Genomic DNA, 16,023 nt, shown 5'->3' on the forward strand with positions numbered 1-16,023 from the left:
TTTGGAATTCAACAATGTGCTGAACAATGACAAAGTGACTAGCCCAAATAACATTCCTATACAGTTATTAAAGAATGTCAAAGATAAGACAAAATAACAGCTGTACAAATTTGTGTGTGTTTGCAATGAGGACAGAACACTGTCAGTGAATTAATAAAAAGTAAAACAATTTCCATACTTAAGAAAGGGATTACCAGTTATTGTTCAAATCATAGAACCTAGGCATTACTAAGCCGTATTCCAAAAATTCTACTCAGTACTGTTAAGAAATGACTAGAAGCTAAAATTAACCATAATTTAGGAAAAAGACTAGTTTGGATTTAGGGAAGTAAAAGAAACCAAGCAAGCTACAATGGTACTATGAATGAACTTTGAAAGAAGAATTGATGTGAACAGGAAAGCATATGCCTCATTCATTGACCTATATGAGGGTTTTGATAGAGTGGACTGGAAGATACTATTTGGAAATTGAATAAACTTGGCATAGATGGAAGGGATGAAAGATTGGTTCTCAATTGAAACAGAAAACTGAAGTACAGAAATTGATGTCAGTGGCACTAAGAAAGAGGCTTGGACAAAGAGGTGTTTGACAAGGCTCTCCTTTCCTTTCTAATTTATTTAAAGAAAATACAGTACAAAAAATGAAAAGCAGCACCAAAGGGATCAAAATTAATGGTGGAAAAAATACATTGTATTTGATTTGCTGATATTATTATAATAATAGCAGATTCTGAAAAGGACAAGAGCTACATGTTAAAAATTTCATATGACGCCTTGGATAACCACAAACAAGACTAAAATAATGGAGGTAGTAAAATCCAGCTGACAAGAAAGGGCAAAATAAAATGCTGATGTAAGTAAATGATTTTGGCTGTTTGAGAAGTATAGTAACAGATGACAACAGCTGTATAATGGCTTTGAAAAGAAGAATTGTGATGACTAAACAAACATTTAGAATAACAGTAATTTATTAATGAACAGACACTTTAATATAGAAATAAAAAGAAATCCATCAAGATGTTTATGTGGAGTATTTTAAGAGTGGACTCATGGGAAACAAGAAAATAGACATTAGAAGCAGTAGAGGTATGGTTATGGAAAACAACCACATATAAATATCTTGAACTGAAAGAAATATAATTGAACAAACACTGGAAGAAATTAAAGAGAGAAGGACTTGATCAACATGATACAGAGAAGAAAAAATAAATTAATTGGACACCTAATTTGACACAATAGCTATATCAAAAATCATCTTGGAAGGTAAAATTCTAGGAAAAGATCAAGAGGCATGCTCAAAATATCCATATCACATGCTCAAAATATCCTTATCACAAAGCACCATTAGTGGACTGAACTGCAGGAACTACAACCAGATAGCCCCAGAAGGATGGCAAAACCATCTAGGAATTGCATTTAGTGTCTGAAGATGACAATGAGATTGAGTAACTCATGAGGATCTCCTGAATTGAGTTGGGGAGAAAAGAAATTTATGGCACAACCTGACTAAAAGAAGGGAATGGTTGATACAAAAGATCCTTAGGCATGCAGGAGCCATCAATTTGGTAGTGGGGGGAACTGTAGAGAATAAAAACAGCACGATATAGATTAGGAAATAAAACAGTAAAATTTTTGTTAAACATATTTTTATTCTTATACCAATATGAAGTTGTAACTAAAATGTGAAACATTGAAATAGGAAAAAAATGAGAACAATGGATATCAACAAAAATAACTGTCCACCACAGTAGCTGAGTGGTCAGCACGACAGAATGTCATGTGAAGGGGCCTGGGTTTGATTCCTGGCTGGGTCGGAGATTTTCTCTGCTCGGGGACTGGGTGTTGTGTTGTCCTAATCATTATCATCTCATCCTCATCGACATGCAAGTCATCAGCTCAAAAGACTTGTACCAGGCGAACAGTCTACCCGACTGGAGGCCCTAGCCACATTACATTTCATTTCAACAAAAATAACTAGTCAAAAAGTGTATAACAACAATGGAAATTCCTGGATGGATTAATATTTAAAATAAAGGAAAGGTAACCACTCAACTATAGCTGAATGATGGTGATGCTTAGACACATGCAACAGAAAACAGTATTTATACTGTCTTTTGAGTTCTTGTTCTTTTTCTAACAAAAGTACACATGTTCTCGCACACAACCATACAAACACCCAAATGCACATGCCTGTAGTCATGGTGAGACTCATGGCTACTAGTGTGTTCATTTGGGTATCTGTGTGTGTAGTTCTACTAGAGAAATAGCAAGAGTTCAAAAGCTAGTATAAATACATTTTCCTTTTGCGTGTGCCTGTGCACCAGACTTCAGTCAGTGATATGTGTGTGGTAGCCTTTCCTTTTTTTTATGTATTAGTCAAAAACTTTCTATGACCAAGAATTCTCAAGAACGTAAAAGCAGAAAAGAGTTTAAAATGTGCTCATTCAATTTCTCTGTCTTTTAGAAAACTGTTTACAATATTCCATACCTGTTAATGTGAATGTAGTTACTGCTTAATCTACATGTCATCTGTTTTGTAACATTGACAGGAATAAATGAAGTTTGACAAACATATGTCAGAAGATACATTTTTGTCCCTTATGTAACATGTAACCCAGGTGTAGTATTCACCTGGATGAATAAGTGGAACATCCACATATCACATTCAAATTGGCCACTAGAACTGATTGATAACAAAGTGGAATTGGAACAAAATTACTTTTGTCTCCCCCAGTATAATGCATTATTGTGCAACTATGCCAGAAGATTGCAGAATTTGTAATTATGTATCTGAAATTTAAGTGGTGTTGCAGAATTGTCAAGTTTGAGAAATGCCAACTCAAGGAGATGACACATTTTCAAGCTTGACGAAAGTTTCATGCCATTTTTATTGACTTTAGTAAAAATTACATGCTCTGCTTATGTGTGTGATTGCTAGGTGGATGCGCGTTCAGCTCCTTAAGAGAAAATCCAGATAAACGCAAGTAAAATGTGCACACTGAGGGTCCGCATTATGTATATAGGTAGTTCATCCATCCCAGGAATTGAGAATCTGGATGATTTTTTTACTATTTTCAATATTGATACTAGCACGATATTGATCCCAGCGATAAGACTTTCAAGAATTTTTTAATTTTTAAGTTTAAATATTTAATGTTATGTTTTAATTTTAAGTTTAAATATTTTATGTCACTTGGCATTCACTTTTTTATAATTTTTCTTTTATTTCATTGGTTTTGGAGTTACATTAAAAGGCCATGCTAGTTGGCAATTGCAGATGTATTGACTTCATGCGCTCTTATGCTTGTTGTTATTTACTCATGTGGCTTGAAAGAAGTCTCCAGAGAAGAAAATGCTGCAGCTGATTATGGAGCTACTATTGTTACACAGATGTCAAATTGTTCTGTGGAGCGCTTCAGTGGACATTTTATGGGATATCAGAACCTCATTCCAAATGATGGAAGCGCAATATTGCATCAGTTACCAGTATTAATTTGCTTTGAAACATTACAGATGCTGTACATGTCTTAGGCATAGACTGCCAGCATGGTAGTGGACAAACTTACGCCTATCATGGCTATATGGCAAATGCATCATTTTTGAGCATGAAATGTTTGTAAATTTTATACAGATAAATCTTCCTTGTGAATAACTCTACCTACCACTGAAAATCAGATCAGCATCTCTATATTAGTTCCTGCGATTTTTGACAGATTGCAAATGCAATGTAAGTTTGTAATGCCAAAAATCTTTTTATCTGATATAATCACAATTTAACAATTTTCAGATTTTTCCCCTTTACTTTACTGTGAAACCTTGCCTCTTGCCAAATTTCATGAACATAGGTCAACAGGAAGTTGGTGGGTTTGAAGAATGAGTTCGTGAGTATCAAAATATGTGACATATCCTCTGATTGATTGACTTACAGGCTTAAATTTGTTAGACTGCCAAGTGACCATAGACCCTACTATGTGACATAAATTTCAGCTTCTCTAAGAAAAAGGGTTCTTCACAGTTAGACATTCAGACAGATGGACAACAAAGTGATCCTACAAGGGTTCCATTTTTACTGACTGAAGTATGGAACACAAAAAACAGACTGTTGGGCATATGATTAATTTGATATGGTGTTTTGTAATCAGTTTGTTCATCTTTAATGTGATAAATATTAATCAAAATGAGAAATCTTATCTTAAATTACCCATTGAGAAAAAGAAGAATAGCAGTACATAGATGACTTCAGTATTGAATCAATGACACCACAAACAGTCTGAAAGATTTCTGTTTTATGCTAAATCTAGCCACCAGGAAGAGTATTCTGATTACACAAATGAGAAGTTATGAAGTTGGTTGGGTGGGAGGGATTATTGTCTGGTATTGGCAGTCTGCCCTACAGTAAGTTAGAAGTTTAGCTTGCTTTGTGTATCACCTGAGAAGGGAGCCACAAAGTGAGGCATAAATTTTGAAGAAGCACATTTGGTGACCCATCAGGAGAGCAGAAATTCAAATTAAGCAGTTATAAAAACAAATGTGTGAATTATTTTTAAACTAGGATACCTTCATGCATAAGTGCATATGCATTCAATCTTTAAAGGATTACTGTAACTACTTTCAGATTTTAAAGTTGATGGTTACTCTTCATAAGAGGTAAATTTACTCTATATCTTCACACATAGGACTAAATTTTTTTCTTATAGTGCAGTAGATACAGAAACTAAATCCCATACATAAAGAATACATGCACAAGAATGAGGAGAGAGGTGAGGATGGGGGGAGGTTATGTTCTGTTGCCAAGGCTTGGAGTGCTCCAAAGGGCTCAGGCATTAGGCATTTATTAGACTTTTTTAAGTGTGGATGTAAGAAAGATGAATTTAATTTATAGAAATTCAGTTAATGTTGTGAAGAACGCCTTCTTTTCTCTTAGAAAGTGGTTTGAAATGATATAATGAGGCACACAGTTATGGAACACAAGTTTGTTTCTTTTGTGAGTTATTCTCTCTGTTTTTGAGTTTGCTGCTGAACTGGATAACAAAGGAATGTGAGAATGAAACTGCTCTTTATTTGCCATGCAGATTTCTCTTATTGCCTTCTTCAGCATACTGTTGCTGAGCTGTCTACAAGGCATATCTACTATATTACTAAATGAGTAAAACAGTTACATGGTCCCAGTTGCACATTTTCTATGTAAAGGCTTCCACAGAAAACAAAAGTTTGAGTTTTGGTATTTCATGTAAGTACTGACAAAATTTAAAATGCTGTTATAATCTACTATTAAGAGATAAATCTCCTATTAAGAGATTAAATCTTATGTTAAAGCTCTAACACAATACCTCAAGAAACCATGTGTATGAAACTTCCTGGTAGATTAAAAGTGTATCTGGACTGGGACTAGAGGACTTGCATGCAAAAGAAAAGGGACCCGGGTTCAAAGGCTGGCCCAACACACAGTTTTAAATCTGCCAGAAAGTTTCATATCACGGCACACTCTACTGCAGAGAGAAAATTACATGCTGGAAACTGTGTTTATATCCTGAGGTAGGTGCATCGTGCAAATCACCCAGAATATATTCCTCCAGTATTTCAGAAGAGAGCTGTTAGTGACTGCCAACAGACTTTGCACATAATTTCAAATCTTTTCACTCTTTATATATCATTGACATACCCCACAAAACAGTAAAAGAAAAAAAAAAAAATATCCCTTATTACATTTTTGCTGTTCCTGCAGGAAAGTTCCAGCAACAGGCATGAAATATTAATTTATTACTTTTCTACTGCTAATTCTATTCCTAACACATTTTTCAGACAGTTTCTACAGATACCATTGAGTATATCTGCATATTATGTCACTGTATGACGCACAGTTTAGGAAATACGCCATCATAAACATAGAGGTGTATGAAAAACTACCTGATTTTTTTTATTAAAAAAACCAGACCACAAATCACCCAGACAATACACATTCATAATCAATAATGCCACTCAGTGACAACCAACAAACTTTAAACATAATTTCAAACCTTTTCTAAACATATTCATTAGTATATGGGTTAAGAATCTGAAATTAATAAAATCAACATAATTAGGATTTTGCTTCTTCAGTCATAAACACGTTACAAGCTAAACACCAAATATTTAATTCTTTAACTCATTTGTTAAGTAATCTGACATTTGAAGCTGTTTTATACATGATAGTAACAACCATGGGTGGCTGAAAGGAGTGAGGATTACTAGTCTCAGCTTTTGGGGTAATCACATTCCCCATACTGTACATAGCTAAATCATTCTATGGAATATTTCGTAGGCTCTATGTTGTGACTCACTGATCTTTCAAAGTGCCGCCGTGCAGTTACGCGCGTCCTCTACATGCGGTGCTGTCTGCCAGCCATGCAGCAGCAGCGCCACCTAAGTGACCAGCCAGCCAGCGGCCGCTAGACTTGGACTCTGTTATGATTTGAATGTTAAAGTGTACACACATCTTACTCTGTTTACTTGATCTGTGACTTTCCTGTATTGCGTCTTCCTTGAAATATATATTTGTTCAACTTGAAGTTATAACACTCTACATTCTGTATCTCTTTCTAAAGTGTCAGTTGTTTGTTGTGCACGTGTTATATGTGCACTGTCAGCAGAAGCTGGAAGTTTTAAACAACAGAGTCTTTCTGAAAATGTACAAAAACAAAACTTTCATACAAAATAAGTAGTGTCATATTTATGTGCTAAAGAAAAACATTTGCACTAATTATATGCATACTGAAGGGGGATCACTACTATCTGCTGCAGCAGGGCATTAAGCGGAATCAGCGGCAACAATCGAATCCAGGATCTCGTGCTTATGAGGCAGGTGCGGTAACTATTGTGCATCTGGGGCAGTGCAACTGCATGGACTGTCTCAGTATACTTCACAGCCGATCTACACTCCCATCAATCGCCACCTATCTTGTTCACACATAGAGATTCTCGCAGGAGGTCAGACGTATTTGTACATTCGCACTGAAGTGTTTCACTGATGCTGGATATGTGTGGTCTCTGTTCTTTTGAAGACACAGACACTGCACATTCAAATAATTTGTACTAATGTTTCAGGAAGTACATCTTATTTTTTGGCCAACTGATGCCTTTTCACAAAGACCTGTGACTGAAATAAGCACACCTATTCTATAAGACAATCAGTTTCTGAGGGGGGCCAGTGCAGCAATTTTCCCTGTGAAATCAAAGAGCCTCTATGTGCCCCATCTGTACTTATCTGTAATGGGTATGGGAAATTAAGAGAAATAAGAATGCTGTTTCAACATTCTTCTGCAAAGGTTAACATCTGCCTTGATTTAGGTCAGCTACACTGAAGGAAATGGTGTAATTTTCTGTGAACAGTGCGACAACTGCACATAAATTATGGAGCAGTTAGTAATTTCACACATATGTTATGTTACATTTAAATTGTCTAAACAAGTGCTCTAGCAGAAGCGTAGACGATCAATTCTAGAAGTGTGTGGGTATCCTATAATGAATAAAAAGCCTGTATTCCAGATTCCTTTGTATGATCATGATAACCAGTCACTAAAATGTATCTCTATTAGTGATGATGTGTTTCAGTATCTCAGTTCCATCTTCATGTGACAGTCTTGATTTTTAGTATGTCAGCATAGCTTTTAGGAATGCAACAGCATTAGGTGTTCAAACATAACAGAATTTCTTAATGAACGTAATTGAATTTCTTATGAAAAACAACTTTAAATTTATCACAGAAATAGGCTGATTTAGGAGTACTTTTACAGAATATCTGCAGTGTTGTAACCCTTGTATTCTGTATTGCACCTTGAGGTGTGAACCTATACTTCACATTTTTCAGCTGACAATGATTAGTGCCTAAGATAAAATATTTTATGAAACTTTTTGTTGCAGTATAACATTTCTGGCTCTGTAAATGAAGATTCCTGCCCATGAGGCAGTAGGATGTAGTATGCTCTGTACATTGTTATGTATATGTGCTTACTAATAAATAGTGTGGGAATTGTATCTCTATGCTGTATCAATATTCTGCTATCACGCCATTGGTGCCCCATTTCCCACAGTGGTGACCCCGAATTTCTTTGTTGTGGTGCAATTTTGGCATTAAGTTGCAGATATGCCGCACCGTTAATGCCATCAATCATTCTGCTGTTACATATGGTACAACCTCACCATTTTGTTTCTTTGGTAATGTTGACGATATATCTCAACAAGTGCTTGTGAATTTCATGAACATCCCGTGTGCAGAATCGCTGAATATCCACAAATACTTGTGCACTACTACAGTGCTGAACAACATAGCGACAATGCCTTCATTATTCACCACATCTTTGGACCAACCTTGCATTACCACCAATGTCAAGCAAGCATGCCACAAGGTGTAATGAATTTACTGAGTGACTTCGCGATAAACATTCCAAATCTTACACTGAGTGAATCTACTCCTGGCACTTCAAACAAATCTGCAGCAGAGTTTCACAATAAACAATTGCCACTGACCTCCGTAACAAAAGTTAATCTAAGTGCCTTCGACTTTCACAAAGGACAAAACATTGCATGTTCCAATGATAGTGATTAAGAGCGGTATGATACTTTTTATTAATGACCTGAACTGTGTGGATGCCTCCCACAGTGCCATCACCGTTGAATAATGGCCTGCAGCATACCACTACATTGTTCTGTTCCATCATCCATCTGTGAACAGACTGCAGGATCAAGATTTATGTCACCTATTGCATTCTGATTTTCCAAATCCTGTTTTAGCTGTTGTGACTAAACACGGGATCTGCGAGACAGTCTGTGATGTCAGTCATTTCCCAGCTGTAACGGCCTTGCAGGGCATCACAATCGAGTCACTTCTGGTCCAGCACTGTGCTTTGCATTTGCATCATCTGCATCTAGCACCAAAACCAAATATGGACTCTGAGAACATGTTTTTCATAGCCTATCCTTGGCAAGGTCAGATACCGCCACCTCGCAGTTCAAGTGGTGTCACACCCACATCAACTGTTCTGTGAATGATTGCACGTCTGCACAAACTCCATAAGACACAGATAGTGTCATTGGATAGTAAGTGGATTATGACTTACTTCTTTACAGTGCCAAGGCCTCATATGCATTCTCCCACAGATTTTCTCCCATCTTAGACATCTGACATGGGGAAAGTTGTACCTACCGTATCGGCCCTGGAACTTCACTCCCATGGACAGACATTCTTCAGACAGCCACCTGAGTTCCATGCACATTTCTGTGTGACACCATTGCCCTATGTTGAGTCGCATTTCCTGTCTGTCTCATGCACCACTGCTCTTGCACGTCCCGCCTCTCCAGCACTGTGCCATGCCCACCTCATGATATTACTTTAAATCAAATTACTGTCAGCCATTGTACCATCCAGCACCATCTGAAACTACTATTGTTCCGCATTGATTATCCCGCAATGTGATTTTCCCTCAGAAAGTGTTTGATGTCAGCCAGTGGTATTATTGGGAGCAATGAGAAGTTCACCATACTTCTTAGCCACCTCGGAGACAATTCAGACCATATTAGCAGCTTGCTTTTGTATGTTCTGGCTTCTCACAAATACAGAACTGCCTAAACACTACTGCTATAGTGACTAACATGCATGCCTAAGCAGCAGCTACATCTTGCAATCAACAAGACTACTTTGGGGAACAACCTGCCATCTTTGCTCTGGCACCACCTGTGAGTTCTAATTGACCCAACGTCCTGCCTGATTGTGAGCTATGGATACTTTAGATCCTAAAAGTGCCAGATAACATCCAAACATGGATGCTTGCTTATGAGAAGGCCCCACTGGAGTTTAAACTTTGACATGCCGACAGAATGCAGACACTATTACAACACAACTTTCTAATCAACAACCAACAGCACTACTCTGCAGTTGATAGCCAGTACGCCTACACCAAAACCGATTTTGCACGATTCTGACCGAGGTGCCCCAATATTCCATGCTACCACAGACTGCCTGTCAATGGCTGGATTGATCCGAAACGCGCCATGCAACCTGCTTCTACCACCCCGAGTGCCTTTCACAGCTCTGGCAGACAACAGTCACCTACTTTACAGCTAAAGTTGTTGCCCTCCCAGCTCGCTACCATCCCAACTCTATTTATAAACAAAAGCTGCACCAACCAAGTGCATCATTTGCTTCTATGTCCAACTCACAAAAATGCTACTGCTGGTTTCTCACCAGATTTGGGCAGGATGCACAGTGCTGCAGAGAACCCTGCACCTACCCAAGCTACTACAGCGACCTCATGTAGGTGCACCAGGCCACCCTCAATTAAAAAGATGCCTCTATACACCACAACAAAGCAGCACTGATGCAGCCTATCAATGGACAGGTAGTCTCCGTCTATTTGTCCTTGACATTTGCTTGCACAATTATTTCCTCGTCAATACTGGGGCCGATGTGAGCACTCCACTGCCTGCTCTTGCACCTGTTACACTGTTGCCATCACCACTGCAACTGTGCATGTCCTATGACACTGTAATCACAGTTGCTGGAATTACACATGTCACTTAACCTCGGCACAGATATGCAAACATCTTGGACATTCTTAGTGGCAGAGATAGTTGAACCAGTCCTGGAAACCAACTGCCCCTGGCACTACCAGCTACTGCCAGATTTAAATTGTGACCTCCTACTACAATGGGATGCCAGCAGTCGATCCATGGTGTGGTCAGTGATACACTACTTTCCAGCACTTCAACACCATTGTGTCATGCTGCTACATCACGACAAGCCACTATACCTGAAGCTACAAAACAAAGCACTTTTCAATTAATTACGCTTAAAGGATCCAAGTACTCATCATTGCTTCATGACAATGAGGTCACATGCCTCACCAACAAACAACTACAGAGGCGAATCGTGGATGCCACCATGTCACTACATGCAGTTCAACAGCATCTCAAAGACCTTCATTGATACCAATCACTGCCATGGCACTGCCACTGTAGACAGTTCTTAGGTTAGTGGAGAATCACAACCCCCACTTAAGTGTGCTGCTCAGACAGTGCCATCTGACTTTAACAATGATGGCGAAACACATCATGTCCCGCTTCCTGCACTCACTCCACGCGCCCCCATTAGACCACATACAATCTGTGCCATGTGGGATGGTACAGCCCACCACATTACAGCCACACTAAGTCCCCCTGTCTGTCACCGCCCCTATCAGCTAGTTCCCCACAAACTTAAAGTGGCTTAAGCTGCAGTGGATAAACTTTTGCGAGCTGGTATAGTCAGACCATCAGACAGTGCTAGTTCCTAAAAAGAATGGTGCTAGGTGCCTACATAGTGACTAGCACTACCTCAACACCCATACAATTGTTGACAGCTACTGTGTTACACACTTGCATGATTTTTCCTATGCTTTGGTCGGGGCAAAAATTTTCAGCATTGTCGATTGCAAAACATATCTAGACATTCCAGTGGCTGACAAAGACATACCAAAAACTTTGATAATTGTGTCATTCGCTCTCTTTAAGTTCTGCTACATGTAATATGGACTAAAAAATGCAGCACAAACATGGAACAGATTTTTCGAGAGTGTACTGTTCAGTTTGCCTTTCTATTACACCTATCTACAAGGTCATTCAATAATTAAAGAGGCAAATTTGTCTGGAGAAAAAGTATTTATTTTTACAAAACAATATTTTATCTACTTTTCAACATAATTTGCTTGAACATTTATGCACTTGTTTCAATGGGCTACAAGCTTTTTTTTATTCTAGCTGCAAAGAACACTCTGTCCTGGTGTTTGAACCAATTTCCCACAAACTTTTTCATGTCTTCGTTGTCCTGGAACCTCTTCCCATGTAATGCCTCCTTCAGTGCACCAAACAAATGGAAATCACTAGGTGCTAAATCAGGACTGTAAAGGGGATGAGGCTGTACTTCCTAGCCCATTTTTATCGATGGTTTCATGGGTTAGTGGAGCAATATGAGTACATGCATTGTCTTGCTGGAGAATCACACCTCCCCTCTGAGATGCACTGACTGGCTTCACCTTGTTTAAAAGAAAAACTGAGTAGTATTGGCTGTTCTTTGTACACTCCTCTTTGAGATAATCACAAAAAACTGGACCTTCAGCATCCCAAAACACTGTCAACATGACTTTTCCTGCTGATGCTTGGGTTTTGAATCTTTTTTTCGACAGGTGAGTTGGTGTGCCTTCGCTCCATGGTTTGTCTTTTTGATTCTGGCTTATAATAGTGAACCCAAGTTTCATCACAAGTTAAACTTTTGTTGAGGAAGTGCTCACCTTCTCTTTCATAACATTCCTTTAGCCCTGTGCACATTCTCAACCTCATTTCCTTGTGTAGCCACGTCAACTGCTTTGGGACACATCATGCACATGTTTTGCGGTACTTCAGTTTGTTACAGCTAATGTTATGAACTGTACCAGTACTAACTTGAATCTTATCAACTATAATTTCCACAGTCACATGGCAGTCAGCACAAATAATGTTATCAGTTCAACTTTCAAGTGAGGGAGTTGAAATTGCAACTGGTTGGCCAGAACAGGGTTCGTCAGTCACTGAGTCATGACCATTTTTTAATTGCTCTACCCACTTGTAAAAATTTGGGGCATACCCAAAGTGCGACATTGGCGTTACAACTAGCAGGTTGCTAATGGCCGTGTTAGCGGGTAAGGAAGTAGTCTTAGTGGGTCTGCAATTGTTGCTGGCTTGGTGGTGGTGTTTGAAGAGGGAAACAGCAAGTTTTGCAGGGCCAGTGGTGGTGTAAGCTGATGTGGTAATGGTGAGTGTACTGTCTGCTGAAAAACGAGGGGTGAGTCCTGCCATGTCAACCTCTGATGGAACAGGAGTGGTGTGCACAAAACTGTGTGTGACAGTACATGCCGCTGACCACACGTCAATGTAGGTAGTGGTAACCACAAGGTCAGTATCACACAACATGTTGGGTATGTTGCCAGGCAGAAATACAAGGGATTCACATGCATTTGAAAATTGAGTAAAGGGTGCATAGGAAGTGGTAGAATGGGTAATGTGTGTTGTAGCAGGTCCGCTAAATTCCACACCAGTTCAAGCCGGTTCACCAGGACTGTAGTTTGGTTTCCGGCAATTACAATATCAAAAGCATCAGTATTTCCTTTCTACATTTGGTATGGTCCTGTGAATAGCAGTTGTAGGGCAAGTTTCACTACATCTGTACATTGCATCGCATGAAAACACATGGCCAGGTGTTTATGAATAAAAGCTTGTTGTGTAATATGATGGGAGGACATGCATGGCCCAAGAATGTTTTGTGTGTGTGTGTGTGTGTGTGTGTGTGTGTGTGTGTGTGTGTGTGTGCACCTGTGAATAAGTCTGGTAAGTCTTGGTCTTTGGGTACTGTTTCATGCATTACAAATTCAGTGGGTAGAGTGAGCGGCTCACCTTATAGTATTTCTGCAAGCGATTTGTATGTGCTGTGAGAATGCCCAGGGGAGTCCATGGAAGGGCCTCCAGCCGTGATACTGAGTGGTACATGAGAGCAGCGTTAATGGTCCAATGCCACCATTCCAAGAGTCCATTGGTAGGGGTGGTAGGCAGTTGTGTTGAACCGGTGGCATCCGCGATGGTGATGTAAGTCATTGAACAGTTGGGATTCAAACTGCCAACTCTGGTTCGTCATTAAGGAGGCTGGACAGCAAAATCTGGCAATCCAACTGTTGATGAGAGTTTTTGTTACTGTCTCTGCTGACATGTTGGAAATGGATGTGGCCTCCAACCATTGTGTCACATGATCTTTCATTGGCAGTATGTAATGGTAACCAAATGATTCAGGGAGTGGCACTATGACGTCAGTGTGGACATGCTGAAACTGCCCCTTTGGAATTGGGAATTTACCAAAGGGTGGTGGTATGTGGCAGCCAGTTTGGAATGCAAGTCCTGGTCCAGTGGCAAAATTGTAGGGCAATGCCTGGATGTGCAAGGTTAAGGAGATCAAAAATTTTTCTGCAATATCCATCTGGGACAATTGGTTGGATCCATCCATTCGAAGCATTACACCAAACTTGTTTGGTGGTGCTGGGTAACATGCTTTGTTGCAGTTGGAGTACAATGACTGGTTTGTTAAACAAGCTGTGGAGATCAGAATCTGTCACTTGTGCATCTATGATTCTGTCAAAGTGCAGCTGGGTGGAGGTAGCTGCAATACCAAAAAGATAGTCCACCACAGTGTTACAGTAACCTTTAACATATCGCATGTTGGTATTGAACTACGCTACGAAATCTAAGTAGCAGCAACTCCTGGGTGAAGGATCCGCCAATAGGTTGTGGAATACGTCTGACACAATGGGTGATGGCCTGCATATATCATAAAGGGGTCTCACCTCAACATCATATTGAAAGTGACGAACTGCTTCATATATGGCTAGTAGTTCAGGGTCAGATGTGGCCTATTTTCTCCGGGTATCAGTAAGTTTACATGAGAAAAACTGAGCAGCTGAGTGATTCCAATAATCGCTTGCTGTAAAGCGCGCCTGCTTGTGTAATCAGTAGCATGAGAGATGGTTATTAGATGTGCGTTGGGTGATGGATGGGTGAGGGTAGCGCCATGTAACAGGTGTTCTTTTATTTTGCTGAAGGCCACCTGCATTTGCAGTGCTCAGTCAAGGCACAGTTTACCAGAAGTATTTGTGCTGCACAATGCTTGAGTGAGTGGTAGCAAAATCTCACTTGCATTTGGCAGTTGGTTCCGATAGAAACTTATGACCCCCAAAAACCAACGCAGCTGTTGGTAGTTGTTGGGACAAGGGAGGAGGCACATCTTGCCACTTTTCTCAGGAGGAGGACACATTCAACATGGTGTCTGACAAAAGTCACATGGGTTTGTTTATCACAACCCCATGAGAGGTCAGCTTATCAAGGCGGATATGCAGGAAGTCATCGTGGTCGTGCTTGTTTCGCGAAAAGATTACATGACATCATCTAAATAGGAATAACAAAAAGTCAGATTGCACAATATGCTATAAATAAAAACTTTTCATGTGCATGCCATGATTTCTAGTTCACACAATATGTAGAGGAACTTAAAGATGCTGGTTGCCATGGTTATTGCATTTTTTGGCACGTCTCCATTTGCCATTGGAATTTGCAGGTATGCTGTTTAGCATTTGATGATGCTGAAAATTTTTGCTTTGACTAAGACATGGGGAAAAAGCATGCAAGTGCAGAATGTGGTAGCAGTTAATGATTGCACTGATGATGAGGTAGTGGTAGTTACCACATAGGCACCCAGTATCATTCCTTTTAGGAACTACTTTAATTGGGGAAGCCCAAGCACTGTCTTATGGCCTGACTGTACCATCTCACAAAAGTTCGTCCACTACAGCTTTAGCAACTTTAAGTTTGTGTGTAGCTAGATGATAGGGGCGGCGACAGACAGGGGGACTTGGTGTGTTTGTAATATGGTCGACTGTACCATCCCGCATGGTGCAGATTGTATGTGGTCTAATGGGGTAGTGTGGATCAAGTCCAGGAAGCAGGGCATGGTGTGATAAGCTGTCACTGTTAATGTCACACGGTATTGTCTGAGGAGCACACCAAATGGGGTTTGTGGTGCTTCACTAACATGAGAAGTGTCCATTGTAGAAGTGCCATCGTAGTGATCAGTGTCAAGATGATGAAGGTAGTTGAGATGCTGTTGAGCAGCATGTAGTACGTTGGTGTTCACGATACATCTCCATAGTTATTTGTTGGTGAGGCATGTAACCTTGTTGTCATGATGTAATGCTGAGTATTTAGTTGTCTTCAAGAATAGTTGGTTGAAAAGTGCTTTGCTTTGTAGCTTCATGTCCAGTGGTGTGTTGAGGGGTGACAGCCTGCTGGCAGGTAATGTATTGCTCACCACACCAGGGATCAACTGCTGGCCACCCCATCGTAGTAGGGGGAGCGATTTAAATCCAGCAGTAGCTGGTAGTGCCAGAGGACTGGTTCAACTGTCTCTGTCATTAGGAATGTCCAAGGTATTTGCATATC

At 39.8% G+C, this 16,023-nt stretch overlaps 1 protein-coding gene across 1 annotated transcript in view; it reads left to right on the forward strand.

The window, feature by feature from the left end:
• Positions 1–16,023, forward strand: part of LOC126278230 (RCC1-like G exchanging factor-like protein) — a 148,824-nt gene that overhangs the window by 123,795 nt on the left and 9,006 nt on the right. The gene's annotated exons all lie outside the window — the stretch shown is intronic.

This window comes from Schistocerca gregaria, chromosome 1 (genome assembly GCF_023897955.1).
Source record: "Schistocerca gregaria isolate iqSchGreg1 chromosome 1, iqSchGreg1.2, whole genome shotgun sequence".
Taxonomy (NCBI): Eukaryota; Metazoa; Arthropoda; class Insecta; order Orthoptera; family Acrididae; genus Schistocerca; species Schistocerca gregaria.